We start from the raw sequence: 12,904 nt of genomic DNA, 5'->3' as shown, positions 1-12,904 counted from the left end.
GATGTACAAATGCGCTTTACACAATTGATGTGTGTATGGATTGGGATAACAGTTGTATGAGCCCCTAATAAAATGTTAAAAAGAAAAAAAAAATAACTCAATAGAACAGTTCTATTCTGCACACATCAGCTTCCCAAGAGTCAAAATTGGCTCAATAGCAATTGCATCAACAATAAGTGTAGAACTCTTCTTAGGGAAGATAAGGATAGAAAAAGAGAGAGCTGTCTGTGTTAGAATTAGGACTTTATGTCTAATTAAAAATGTAACCTAAGCAAACTTTTTAATCTACCTTACAAATGAATAATAATCATTAAATTAAACATTATTTAGGTTGTTCAAGAGCAAAGCTGTTGTTGCTATCAAGTAGGTTCTGACCCATATCAACCATATGCAGAACAGAACAAAACACTGCCAGCATTCCATGATACTCATCTTTCCAACAAGATTGCAGAAGACAGAGTAGGCACATAAGCAAATGTGGTTAAGAAAGCTGATGGTGCCTGGCTATCAAAAGATATATGCCTGGGGTCTTAAAGGCTTGAAGGTAAACAAGTGGCCATCTAGCTGAGAAGCAACAAAGCCCACATGGAAGAAGCACACCAGCCTGTGTGATCACGAGGTGTTGAAGGGAGCAGGTATCAGGCATCAAAGAACAAAAAATCCTATCATTGTGAATGAGGGGGAATGCAGAGTGGGGACCCAAAGCCCATCTTTAAGCAAGTGGACATCCTCTTACAGACGGGTCATGGGGAAGAGATAAACCAGTCAGGACACAGTGTAGCAACAAGGAAACATACAACTCTCCTCTAGTTCTTTAATGCTTCCTTCCCCCCATCATGATCCCAATTCTACCCTACAAATATGCTAGACTAGAAGATATACACTGGTGCAGATAAGAACTGGAAATACAGGGAATGCAGGACAGATGAACCCCTCAGGACCAGTGGTGAGAGTGGTGATACCAGGAGTTTGGAGGAAAGGTGGGGGTAAAAAGGGAAAACCCCATCACAAGGATCTACATATAGCCCCCTCCCTGGGGGATGGACAACAGAAAAGTGGGTGACGGGAGACAATTGGACAGTGTAAGACATGATAAAATCATAATAATTTTTAAATTATCAAGGGTTCATGAGAAAAGAGAAAAATGAGGAGCTGATACTAAGGGCTCAAGTAGAAAGAAAATGTTTTGAGAATGATGATAGCAACAAATGTACAAATGTGCTTGACATAATGGATGTATATATGGATTGTAATAAGAGTTGTATGAGCCCCCAATAAAATGAATTAAAACAAAAACAAAAAAAAAGCACTGCTGGATCCTGCATCATTGTCACAACTCTTATGTTTGTGCCCATTGGTGCAGCCACTGCTTCAATCCATTTTATCAAAAGTCTCACTCTTTTGCAAGAAACTTCTACTTTGCCAAACATGATGTCTTTTTCCTGAGATTGATCTCTCTTGATAACATGTTCAAAGTACATGAGATGAAATCTCGCCATCCCTACTTCTGGCCTTACTTCTTCCAAGACAGATTTGTTTGTTTCTTCTGACAGTTCATAATATTTTCAATGTTCTTCAGCTATACCGTAACTCAAAGTTAATTCTTCTTTGGTCTTCCATGTTCATTGTACAGTTATCATTTGCATAGGAGGCAATTGAAAATACCGTGGCTTAGGTCTGGTGCATCCTTGTCCTCAAAATGACACCCTTGCTCTTTAACTCTGTAAAGAGATCTTGTGCAACAGGTTTGCGTAAGCCATGGCGTAGTTTGATTTCTTGACTGCTGCTTCCTTGAGTGTTAATTGTGGATTCAAGTAAACTCAAGTCATTGAAAACTTTATTTCCCCCCTCTGTTTATCAGGATGTTTTGTACTGGAGCAGTTGTAAAGATTTTGATTTTCTTATATTGAGTTAGAAGCCCTGATGGCATAGAGAGTCACAAGTTGGATAGCTAATAGCAAGGTCAGCAGTTCAAAACCACCAGCCAATCTGAGGGAGAAAGATGAGGTGTTCTACTCCTGTAAAGATTTACAGTTTGGGAAACCCATAGGGCCCTATCGGGCCCATTCTGACCTATGAGTCAGAAGCCAATCCTCAGTGAGTTACATTGTTTGAAATCCACACTGAAGCCTGCAGTCCTCGATCTTTATCAGCATGGGCGTCAAGCCCTCCTCACTCTTAGCAAACAAGGTTTTGTCAGCTGCACAACACAGGTGGTCAGTCAGCCTTCCTCCAATCCTGATGCTTTGTTATATAGTCCAGCTTCTAGGATTGTTTGTACATCATAGAGATCGAACAAGCATGATGAAAGAACTCAAGCCTGATACAAACCTTTTCGAATGTTAACCACTCAGTATTCTCATTTTCTATTTGAATGATTGCCTCATGGTCTGCATATGAGTTCCATGTGAGCACAATGAAGTGTTCTGGAATTCACATTTTTCTCAATATTATCCATAGTTTGTAATGGTCCACATGATCCTTTGTATAGTCAATAAAACACAAATAAACATAACCACAGCCCTAAACTAAGAATAATTAGTTCCTGTGACAGGTCCCACTAGATACTTGCCTTCATGAAGAGTTTACTGAAGCTATGGGTGCTATAGCAAAATGTGGTGAAGAAATCAGATGGTGCCTGGCTATCAGAAAGAATAACATCTGGGGTTTTAAAAGCTTGTCTTAAAATGAGCAGGCATATAATTGAGGTGACAGCTAAGTCCACATGGAAGAAGCACACCTGTGTGATTCAAGGATTGTAAATAATAGTATCCAAGACCAGAGGAAGTCTTGGAGCTTACAATTGGAGCCCCCAGTGTGCCAAAGGCTATGGTTGACAATGAAAGCCGAAAATCCATGTACAGGCGTCACCACTTGGAAGAAGCCTCAGGTGAATCTCCCTGACTATTGGCCAGGGATGTGAATAGCCTGTACAACAGAATGCAATGGAAAGGTGACTAATGTAGATGTATTTAGGCTAAAATGCAACATCTTATGATTTTTGTCTCTCTTGTGAACCTCAACCACTTTAAATTTGTTTGTTTTTATTATTTCCTGTTATCTTTTTACCTAACATTTTTCAACAGCTTATTTTTTATTGTTAAATTATTTTTTAAGCTTTTAGCTTTTGTGTTTTCCTTTACATGAAATCCATGATAGATAAATCTATAGAGACAGTAACTAGAGGAATAGTTTTTTGGGCTTATGGCAGCGGAAGTTGGTGGGAACTGAGCTAATAATAATGAATGCAAAAGAAGAAAATGTTGTAAATTTGATTGTGGTGATGATTGCATAACTCTTTTTACTAGATTTAAACTATTAAATTGTATTAATGCGTTATACGTCAATAAAGTTATTAATTATTTTTACTGACAAGCCCTTCCCCCCCAAAGAAAGTGATGATGGTGAGACTTTGTCTCACATCCTTTAGACAAAGTATCAGGAGCAAATTATTATGCCTGGTGAGGTGGAGAGTCAGTGAAAAAAAGGAAAATCCTCCATAGGACGGATTGACACAGTGGCTGCAGCAGTGGGTCCAAACATAACAATTGTGAGAATGACCCACAACAAGGCAGTGTGTCATTTGTACACGTGATCGCTATGAGTCCGAACTGACTCAAAACACATAACAACTAGAGATAAGTAAAACTCAAAAGAGAGGCTTTTCCTTGTATACATTATGTTAATTTATTCTCAAAATAGAGAGGCTTTTCCTTGTATACATTATGTTAATTTATTCTCTAATGAAATGGATATATTAACTATTAAAATTAATCAAATTAGTTTTCTTTTTATGAATAAGGAAATATATATATATACATATATACATGTAAACATCTTTCTTGTGTTCTTTCCCTACAGCAAAGATCTATCTGAGGACAACAATGTGCCACATCATTTTCTGAATGTGGCTTGAATTTCTGGCAGCTCCTTCTCAATGTACTATTGCAACCATTTTTTGTTATATTCAGCAAACTGTTGCTTTCAGGTGGTATTAATGATAATTGTTTTATAATATCTGCATCCTGTTGACTCACCTGTTTTTGGAATAGGCACAAATGTGGATGTCTTCCAGTCTGCTGGCCAGATAGCTGTCTTCTCAATTTCTTGGCATAGACAAGCGAGTCCTTGCAAGGGCTTCCCAACTTGCGGAAGCACTTCAATTGATATTTTGTCAATTTCTAAAGCCTTCCTGATGCCTCTACTTCAGATTGGACTTCTTCCTGCAACACCATTGCTTCTTTATTCTATGGTACCCTTAAAATGTTTGGGGTTCAATGCCTGTCTTGTCCATCTTCTTCTCATGCTTCCCGCATTGTTAAATATTTTGCCCATAGGATCCTTGAGTTGTGCACACAGGGCTTGTGTTTATTTCTTTTAGGGTGAAGTATTCTGAGTGTGTTCTTATTTGGGGGTTTCTAATTGTAGGTCTTTGCACATTCATGACAAGGCTTTGCTTTCTTGAGCTGCCCTTTGAAACCTGTTGTTAAGCTCTTTTACTTATTTCTTCCACTTGCTTGAGCTGTTCTACATCCAGAGCAAGTTGTAAAGTCTCTTTTGGCATTTCCTTTGGCTTTCTTATTTCTTTACTATTCTTTCATTGACCCTTTCTGCATGTATGATATTCTCGAGATCATTCCATCACTCTTCTGATTTTCTTTTATTATTGTTCAATGTGTAAAGTCTTTTCTTGAGATCTGTTCTAAATTGCGGAGAGATATAATCAAATTGTATTTTGTCTGTTTTAATTTCTTCCAATTAAACCTGAACTTGCATAGCAGCAATTGATGGTTTGTTCCACAGTCCACCCCTGGGCTTGTTTTGGTTGATTCTATTGAGTTTCACTATCATCTCCTTCCACAGTTATGCAGTTTGTTCAACAGTGACCTGGTACAATATCTGGCATAGATAAAGCACATAATAACTATCTCATAAATGAGAAGAAAAATATGTTTTTCCATGTTTTCAAGCTGTTACTAATAATCCATTTGATTATTTGAATGTTGGAAGTTCAGGAAGTCTTACACACTGGCAAACCCAAGACAGTATTGACCATTAAATTGTACTACTTAAGCCTAAACCATTAGTGTTCTAAGGAAAAGACAGATTAATTTTGCAGAAAGGATACTCAGTAGCAAGGGAGTAAAATATTTAAACTGAACGTAATTAGACACACCCATATCCTATATTCACCACTTTTCAATTCTGAAAGCATTAGTGAGTAATGCACATCTTCCACAAGGTTTTGTTGAGAGAGGAGAGGATTTAATTGCATTCACCTTAACCCACTTACTTATTTTATTACTAGACATCTTGTCCTCTCCCTTAGCTGCTGCCAATCACCAAGTTTTCTTCTCTTCCTCTTCTTTTCACCCAGCATCTCAAAATCACATATGTGTTGCAAGTTATTGAAATTCTGGCCACAGCTAACATATATTCATACCAGTCATTAAAACAAAATTCACAAAATCCATGAAGAACAAGCATCCTTTGTTCTTTCGACCATGTTCCTGTAGGGTTTCACCCTGACTTGTACTAAAGGCTTTCCAAAATATTCACTTTATTGAGAGAATGTATCCACTTCTCAGGGCCTCTTCCCCCCGCCCACCTCCCGTTGCCATAGAAAAGCTCTTTGTACATTTCCTAGCAGTTCTGTCCAATGGGACTTTCTGCAACCATGGCCCTGCTCTTTCTCTGTGCTGTCCTTTGTTGTAACCACAGGTGGTTGCTGGCCTACTATGATGAAGAGCTAAATATTTAACTTAATTCCATCTAAATTTAAACTAGGGGCTAGAGGATTTTCTTCTTATTTACAAAGAAAAAGGAGTATAACTGCAGTTATTGTAGCTCCCAATCAGTTTGAAAGTGAATTACAAATGACAAAATATACTCCTAAGAAGAGACACTAGAAGTGATGAACATGCTTCTTTGTATGGATTCCGATACCGGGGTGCTTCCTCCTTGTCTCTGGACATCAACCATGGAAGTATATTGGGAAATGAAAAGATTAAAAACCCATTGTATCCACAGTGCTAGAGGAATCCAGAAGCAGACGACAAATTGGACCTTGTCGTGGTGTGAGGGGAGAATCTGCTCTCAGGCCTGGCCTTTCATGGACACACAAACATGTGTGCAGTCTTGAGATGGATGGTGAAAATTCTTGTCCACTATAAAATACATTCTCCGGAAGAAAAGGCTGGACAATGGCCCACATTGACATGTGAATGAAAGGCAGTCTGAATCGTGAAGACAGGCACTTAGGTGGTGCCAGAGAAAGAGCACCTAGCCAGCCCAGAGACTGTCATGCAGACCAGTGGTAGAAAGGGGGTGTGTACACTGCCCAGTGCTGCACACCGAGGTGGTCACTTTACTTTTCATTCTCGTTTTTTAAAAGTCTGACACCTACTTTGACCAAAACTTGATTCCCCCTGCCCCCACCCCATTCTTGAACATCAAGTACATATAGGTTTTAAAGTGAATAAATGCTAGTCATTAAAAAAAAGGAAATGCCAGAAATTTCAATATTGAAACATAGTTCCTCTTTTTCCTTCTCTTTAGAGGTCTTCATAGTGGTGCAGTGGGTTACGCATTGGGCTGCTAACACAAGGTCAGTGGTTCAAACCCACCAATCACTCAGAGAGATGAAGATGAGGCTTTCTGCTCCTGTAAACATTTAGCATTTCTGAAACCCACGGGGGAGTTGTACTGTGTCCATAAACTCATAATAAGTTAGAATTGCTCCAATAGCCGTGAGTTTAGTTTTGGTTAGAGGCCTGATAGTCTTCACTGGAAATCTAGTGACATGTTTACAGTTTTGAAAGAATCCTGATGTGTTCATGGAGTTGGGGGAAATGTATAGGACTTGGAGAGAGTGGAGACTGTGTTATTATATCACTATTTGCAGGACAAAGAGTAGATCTTGAATGGTTTGTGGACAGAAGGATAAGTACTGTTTTTTCAATAACTATAAGAATAAAGTTAAAAAGAGGCAGTTAGGATAGGACTATATTTACTTGGCATTATCTTTTGGAAATGCTCTGTTAAGATGCTCAGATGATAATGCCAATTATGTTTAAGCCTATTCTAATGCTTCCTTTTTTAATCCCAGAAATGTTTTGTGGTTTTTCCAAAATTCACTGCTCTGTCTGCATATTTTAGATAATATTTTTTGTTCAACCTTGAAAAAAATAAAAAGCTATTGTTTATTCCAGGGCAACCCCGTCATACTTGTAGTTCATTTTCCAGTAATTCCAAAGAAGTCAGCAAGTCTTATAATGAGTGTATCGGTAGAACCTAGTTGTGAATTGTAAGCATCACTTTCCAAGGAAACTGCTGTCAAAGGAAGACGAGGATACTAATCAAACGAGGGCAGGCTTTAAAGAGACAAGTTACTCTTTGAAGCCCTCAGAGAAACTCTGAGCATTTTTGGATAGCCACACTATGACACAATATGTTAAGCATGGCATAATTTAAATATTTCGTTGTTGACAAATGCATGGAACTCTAGGTGTTTGTAGAGAGGTAGAGCAGACCAAGGTAAAATTTCTGCCTCTAACATTGGCATCTTTCAGCTGTGGGATCATTGTATTTATTTGATCCAGTGCATTGGCTACTATTTTCCTCTCCTTCTCCTCCATCCTTCTGTGCCAGCTCTTTGGGCAGGATTATTCCTTGGAAAGCAATTTCATGCCCACTTGTGGTCTTGCCAAATGCCAGGAAGCTTTGTGCCAAAGCCAGCAGCAGATCGCAGCCACCGTGAACGCTTTTACTCACAAAGAGGAGGACTGGCACCACAGGCAGTGCTTTTAGCAGCCTGCCCTCGGACCAGTCTTGGCTAAAGTCAGAGCAAGATTAAACACAATTCAATTGCTTCCCATCTCAGGAGCGCTAATCGACCTGGAATGTGTGGCTGTCCACAGTGCCAACACAGGCAGGGGCCCGCCTGATGACCTTAACTTACCTCTGTGTTTCAGGGCCAGGCACTCTCAGCTCCCTGGTTGTGCCCCTCTGATCTCAGTCCTGGGCCACATGTGGGATGTTTCACAGAACTTGAGAAGCGAGGGGCTTTGCATTTCCCGGGAGCCACACAGTCTGTCTGGAGGGAAACAAGGATAATTTGGAAAGTGGTGAGGTCCCAGATGTGCCCCATTGAGAGAGTCTTCTAGAAGCTCTCCCTTGCCTCACCTACACATGCTTCGGTGGCATGGTGGTTGTGCATTGGGCTGCTAACTGTGAGGTCAGCAGTGTGAAACAAGCAGCCACTCCGAAGAAGAAAGATAAGGCTTTCTACTCCCATAGAGAGTTACAGACTCCAAAACCCACAGGGACAGTCTTACTCTATCCTATAGAATTTCTATGAGTCAAAATTGACTTTATGACAATGAGTTTGTTTGTTTTGGTACATACACAAACACACACAGCAAGAGAGCCCTCTCAAGGAGATCTAATGCAATGCTTTCTTTAAGACCATATGACCGAGAACAAGTGAACCATATGGACAGAAAAAAATCATGTGGCGAAGAAAGCTGATGGTGCCCGGCTATCCAAAGATATAGCATCTGGGGTCTTAAAGGCTTGAAGGTAAACAAGTGGCCATCAAGCTCAGAAGCAACAAAGGCCATGTGGAAGAAGCACACCAGCCTGTGCAATCACGAGATGTCGAAGGGATCAGGTATCAGGCATCATCAGAACAAAAAATCACATCATAGTGAATGGGGTGGGGGGGCTGCAGAGTGGAGACCCAAAGCCCATTTGTAGGCCACTAGAGATCCCCTTACAGAAGGGTCTCGAGGAGGAGAAGAGCCAGTCAGGGTGCGATGTAGCAACAATGAAACATACAACTTTCCTCTAGTTCCTAAATGCTTCTTCCTCCCCCACTATCATGATCCCAATTGTACCTGACAAATCTAGCTAGACCAGAGAATGTACACTGGTACAGGTAGGAACTGGAAACACAGGGAATCCAGGACAGATGATCCCTTTAGGACCACTGGTGAGAGTGGTGATACTGGGAGGGTAGAAGGTAGGGGGATTGGAAAGGGGGAAACAATTACAAGGATCTACATGTGACCTCCTTCCTGGGGGATGCGCAACAGAAAAGTGGGTGAGGGGAGAAGTCGGACAGTGCAAGATATGACAAAATAATAATTTACAAATTATCAAGGGTTCATGAGGGAGGGAGGAGCAGGAAGGGAGGGGGAAAATGAGGAGCTGATGCCAGGAGCTTAAGTGGAGAGCAAATGTTTTGAGAATGATGAGGACAAAGAATGCACAAATGTGCTTTACACAATTGATGTGTGTATGGATTGTGATAAGAGTTGTATGAGCCACTAATAAAATGATTTTTTTAAAAAGAAATTGAAAGGGGGTGAAAAGAATGGGACGAGGTCATGATCAGTACTTTATCCAACAACAAGGCAAAATTAATCAATGCATGAGAAATTCCAGTAAGGGGGAGGTACCTTCATCTGTAATTATTCTGTTAAAAATAAAAATAGGAAGCCAATGTACAGGCAAATCTGTTAAAAGCTAACAAGCAAAAAAAAAAAAGGAACAGAAAAAAATCTCTACAAAACAGAGTTCTTCCAAAATTGACAAATCTATTGAAAAAAACTTACCTCTATGGACGATGGTAAAATAAGCCAAAATTTCAGCCACAGAAAAATAGGTCAGTAAGAATGAAGGAGAAAAAGATAAAAAAGACTGAAGACACCATTTCCTTTCCCCCCATCTCACCCTCTCCCATGTCCCTCGGGAACTGTTGGTCCCATTGTTTTCTTCTCTGGATTGTTCATACAGCTTATCTTATTTAGACAGACCTGCTGAGATAATAACATGCACAAAAACAAGACAGAGCAAAACAAACCAACAAAAGAAAACAAAACATCAACAACAGCAACAACAAGCCAATGACAAAAACAGCAACAGCAACAACACAGAAAAGCCTGTAGTTAGTTCAAGGACTGTTTGTTGGCCTTTACGAGTGTTTTCCGGTCGTGTCTGATGGGGTGCCAAGCTCAGGCCCAAATGTATATTTTTGGTATTCCCTGGGTTTAATAAACTCAGAGACAAGGGAACAAGTTATACAAATTGGTGGTGAGGAGGGTGTAGGAGGCCTGGTAGGGCATGATCTAGGGTAATGCAACCAAGAGGAATTACTGAAACCCAAATGAAGACTGAGCATGATAGTTGGACAAGAGGAAAGTAAAAGGAAATAAAGGAAATAACTAGAAGGCAAATGGTCATTTATAGAGGTCTAAATAAAGGCATGTACATATGTAAATATATATGAGGATGGGAAAATAGATCTATTTGCATATATTTATAGGTTTAGTATTAAGATAAGAGATGGACATTGGGCCTCCATTCAAGTACTCCCTCAATGCAAGAATACTTTGTTCTGTTAAATTGGCATTTCATGATGCTCACCTTCCTGACAGGATCGCTGAAGACAAATGGGTGTATAAGCAAATGTGGTGAAGAAAGCTGATAGTGCCCGGCTATCAGAAGATATAGCATCTAGGGTTTAAAGACTTGAAGATAAACAACGGCCATCTAGCTAAGAAGCAACAAAGCCCACCAGCCTGTGTGATCACGAGGTGTTGAAGGGATCAGATATCAGGCATCAAAGAACAAAAAAAAATCATATCATTTTGAATGAGGGGAGAGTGAAGATTGGGGACCCAAGACCCATCTGTAGGCAACTGGACATCCCTTACAGAAAGGTCGCAGGGTGGAGATGAGCCAGTCAGAATGCAGTATAGCAACAGTGAAACATACAACTTTCTTCTAGTTCCTAAATGCGTCCCCCACACACACTATCATGATCCCAATTCTACCTTACAAATCTGGCTAGATCAGAGGATGTACACTGGTACAGATAGGAATTGGAAACACAAGGAATCCAGGACAGATGATCCCTTCAGGACCAGTGGTGAGAGTGGCGATACCAGGAGGGTGGGGTGGACAGGGGGAACCGATTACAAGGATCTACATATAACCTCCTCCCTGGGGATGGACAACAGAAAAGTGGGTGAAGGGAGTGGGTAAGATATGACAAAATAATAGTAACTTATAAATTATCAAGGGTTCATGAGGGAAGCGGTTGTGGGAGGGAGGGGAAAAATGAGAAGCTGATACTAAGGGCTTAAGTAGAAAGCACATGTTTTGAGAATGATGATGGCAACAAATGTACAAATGTGCTTGACACAATGGATTGTGATAAGAGTTGTTCGAGCCCCCAATAAAATGAGTTTAAAAAAAAGAATGAAGAAGAGAAAATATGTGAAAGTTTTATACCTGCAAACTACAGGTGTATGTTCGTGCCCAGATTTAAGTGCTCACCGAAGATCAATTCTAGTGAATTCAATGGCCCAAACCTCAACACGTTGTCAGGTTTGTGCTAGGTGCCGCTGAGCTGCCTCGGCCTCAGAGAAACCTAAGGTACAACAGAATGAAATCCTGCCGGGCCCTGCACCACCCTCCTCATGTTTACGGTGCTGGGGCCCATGGCTGCAGCCACTGCTTCTATCACTGGGGCTATCAAAGTCCTCTCCGTTTTTGTGAAGCCTCTACTTTTCTACACATGCGGTCCTTTTTCAGGGATTGCGCTGTCCTGAAGATATATCTAAAATATGTGAGGGGAAGTCCAGTTATCTTTCCTTTGAGCATCTGAATTTGTTCTGCGAGCATTCCATGGTATTTTTAATATTCTTCACCAGTTTCATAATTCAGACACATCACATTTAAAGCTTCTTTATTCCAATTCAAACTTTCACACACATGTGAGGCAATTGAAAATACAATGGCTTGGGTCAGGCACGCCTTAGTCCTCCAAGGGACATCTTTAATTTTGAGAACACTTTAAGGGAGTCTTGCAGAACATTGTGCCCAATGCAATCCTTACTTTGATTCCTTTCTTTCTTTTTTGTAATTGTAATTTGGGTGAAAGTTTATGTATCAGAATAGTTCTCCATTCAACCGTTCATACCAGGACAATCAATGATTTCAGTCATTCCAAAGAAGTAGAACACTTCCCACTTCCTCTCTGTGTGGACCCCTTCCACTCATCCCTCTTCCCTCTCCCTTCCTACCTTCCGGGCTTTATCCCTAGGTGATGTTGACCTTTTGGTCCCTTATGGTTGACTGACAAAGGAGCACATGCCTCTGTAATGTTATTGTTCATCTTCTAGAACTAGATATGCCTTGAGTAAAATTTGAGCTATGGGGGCAAGTTGAGTTCCAAGCTTAAAAGGTATCTCTGAGTGTTTAAATTTTTGACCACTGCTTCCATGAATGTTGACTGAATCCAAGTAAAATGAAATTCTCGACAATGTCAACATCTTCTCCATTTACCATGATGCTTCTTGCTAGTCCAGTTGTGAGGATCCTTTATGTTGAGATATAATCTATATGGAAGGTTGTAGTGATCTTAGTCACCAAATGTTTCAAATCCTCTTAATTTTCAGCAAGAAGGTTGTGTCATCAGCATATCACAAGTTATTAATAAATTTCCTTCCATTCCCAATGCAGTGTTCACCTTCGTATAGGCTAGCTTCTTGGAATATTTGCCCAGCCTAGAAGTTGAATAAGTATGATGAAAGGACGCAATCCTGAGGCATACTTTTCTTATTTTAAAACATGCAGTATCCTCTGTCCTGTTAAAATGACTGCTTCTTGTCACAGTTACCAGTCCCTCATGCACACAATGAAGTGTTTTGGAATTCCCGTTCTCTGGAATGTTATCTATAACCTGTTAGTAGCCAGGTGGTCAAATGTCTTTGTAGAGTCATTAAATTCAAATAATCATTTTCTGATTTTTGTTTTCCGCTAATATCCTTCTAACTTTGGCGTGTCGCTTATTTTATGTCCTCTTCTGATCCCACCTTGAATTTCAAGCAGAATA

The sequence above is a fragment of the Echinops telfairi genome, unplaced genomic scaffold (assembly GCF_000313985.2).
Source record: "Echinops telfairi isolate 266 unplaced genomic scaffold, ASM31398v2 ScPeMD7_3533;HRSCAF=4204_0, whole genome shotgun sequence".
NCBI classification, from domain to species: Eukaryota; Metazoa; Chordata; class Mammalia; order Afrosoricida; family Tenrecidae; genus Echinops; species Echinops telfairi.
The sequence above is the reverse complement of the archived record's forward strand: the minus strand, read 5'-3'. Positions refer to the sequence as shown.